The sequence below is a fragment of the Gekko japonicus genome, unplaced genomic scaffold (genome assembly GCF_001447785.1).
Source record: "Gekko japonicus isolate JY-2015 unplaced genomic scaffold, Gekko_japonicus_V1.1 scaffold7443, whole genome shotgun sequence".
In the NCBI taxonomy this organism is placed as follows: domain Eukaryota; kingdom Metazoa; phylum Chordata; class Lepidosauria; order Squamata; family Gekkonidae; genus Gekko; species Gekko japonicus.
The window spans coordinates 12629-15279 of record NW_015167762.1 but is presented as its reverse complement, the minus strand read 5'-3'; positions in this window follow the sequence as shown (position 1 = coordinate 15279).

The following is a 2651-nucleotide window of genomic DNA, read 5'->3' as shown; positions in this document are numbered from 1 at the left end:
GTGTGCGGAGAAGGGGTCTCACACCCCCAAATGTGGTTCCTATGGAGGAAGAGGAACCCCAAGAACCATATGCTGGGTGCTGGGATGAGGTGTCTGCAGTTAGGGAAGAGAATCAGCAAAAAAAAATGCCTCCCTGCTTCACAGAAATCCTCTTACAGATCCAAGTCATTAAAAATGTATACCCAGTCTTTCTGTCGTTCAGGTGCCATACAGTCAATTAAAACAGCACACGACAAGGCACATCAATCAGCCTCTCAAATCAAGGAAACCAAAAGAAAGAGAATAAATATCACAGTCCAGAAATAGGGACGGGCTAGTATGCCACCTTTTTCTCCCTTTCTGTTTTCATCTGTTGTCACTGTGAGCGTCTTTGTCTTACCTGTTTTTGTGGCTGGGCTCCCAGATTGTTTATCTCATGCCATTTTAATGCATTTCCAACCATCAATGTGCTATACACCATTTATGCGTAATTAACACAACAATAAAGCTGCAGCCGTTGAACAGGAAACAGTTGGCACGAGAAAATGGGAAATGGTGCCAAAATAAATATTCTCACAAGGGAGATAGAGGAGTGTAATGGGGCTTTTGAGAGCAATACACAGTAGGTTTGTGAAATACAGGCACATCCTTACACAGAGAACCCTGGCATCAGTCAAATGCCGACACTTACACAAAGGCACTGAGAAACAACATGGAATTACAAGCCCAGGAAAACAGGGATGCTTGAAGACGCTGCAGTTCGGCTTGCGTTCTGTCCGCCAGTTGTGAACAGAGACCTGGTTTTTCACTCAACAGTTTGATAGGTTGTCTTTGAGCTGTTGTTTCACTGTATTCCTTACTAACTATGCGCTACAGTGCAACTGTCCTTTTGCGCATACACATTATCACATGGTACAATTGATTTCTACTACCCCCTCTTTCCTTTAAAGAGACAATTTGCTCACTTTCAGTCATCAATAAATTGACATTTTTCAATACAATTCCACCCTTTGGTGTTCGTCTAAGTCAGGGGTTCTTAACTTTTTTTTGTGCCATAGGACGCCCCCCCCCCCTTGGCAGTCTGGTGAAGCCTACGGACCCCACGATCACGTGCGATGAAGCGGCAGGTTAATCACTACCGTAATTTCGAACGAGTGATGAGCACAAACGAGATTTCGAGATACCTGCAACAACTGTAATGTGATACGAAAATACCTCTGGTTTCTGTTGGTGACAAAGTCACGGGTAATGCTAATACTACGGTCCCGGTCACACGGGCCAGAAAATGCGTGGGGGAAGTGTGGCTGTTCACCTCACGCCATTGGGCACTTTTGCACATCCTGCGGAGACTTGGGGGAAAAACACCCTTGTTTGCGACGGAACATCGGCGGGCGCCAGATGCCATGGGATTCTACCAGAAACGCAATCAGACACCGGCCCTTGCCCCACGGTGTCCGGAAACCAGTACCTGGTAAGTACTAGTTTTTTACTCGGCATCTTCGGCAGGAAGCCATGGGATAGCCACGGGAGCACTACGCTTCCCAGATGTTGCGGTGTGATCGCGCCCGGAAAATCCACCTATCATCCGTATCTTTAGCGCGGCAAATGCTCCGTGTGACCGGGGCCTACTTTGGCTTGTTGCCTACATTCATAATGGAAGAAAATGCTAAATTTCAGTTAGAAGTTAGAGAAAATAAAGATGTGATTCCGGAAAATCCACCTATCATCCGTATCTTTAGCGCGGCAAATGCTCCGTGTGACCGGGGCCTACTTTGGCTTGTTGCCTACATTCATAATGGAAGAAAATGCTAAATTTCAGTTAGAAGTTAGAGAAAATAAAGATGTGATTCCCCCCCCCCTTTGTCAGGTCCTGGAGTAATCACTCTGTACACAATAGTCCTTGATCAGGTTTATTTGAACACCTTTGCCAGAACTAACAATCAGGGATGGATAGCTGGGAGTGGGTTCCGCCCATCAGACATACGTCCCACTCATTCAGGTCATGAGAGACTATACGACCCAACTAACTGCTTCTCAAGACTCCTGGCTCCCAAGGCCACAGCTGGATCTGTGAACCATGTGGGGGTTGCTTTGGGGAAATTACAAGCAGTGCCTCTACTCAACACCGTACATTCCTTCTCACATTCACCCTCCCCTTAGGAACGTCAGGGAGGACCGGTAAGGTAATAAGCAGAGCCAGCAGATGTGCAAAGCGAGGGTTTGTTTGTTTTTTACAAAGGCTACAGTGGGCATTAGCAAAGCAGGGCAGCAAGATATAGTTATTGATCATGGTACAAAGGCATTCAATCCCCAGGTCAAGGGTCCGAACCTGACACCCCTTGAGTTCACGGGCCCCCTGAAATCTATCCACAGACCCCATGGGCGTCCGTGGACCCCAGGTTAAGAACTGCTGGTCCAAGTAGTCCTGAATGAAGCTAATGGCTGCCAATCAGTTTGAATCAGCAGCGTCTTTGCACATGCACAGATCTGGGGGAAATCTGATACCGGCCCAGTTTGGTAGGCTTTTGTGGTAACACTGGCAGAAAGTGAACCAACCAAGTGATTATCTTACGTTTGATTGCCATCTCTGAACGTGGTAAGTTTGACAGTCAACCATATTCACAGTGACATCTGCAGCGTCCCTGCTACAGAAGGCTAGTGAGGAAGAGGCC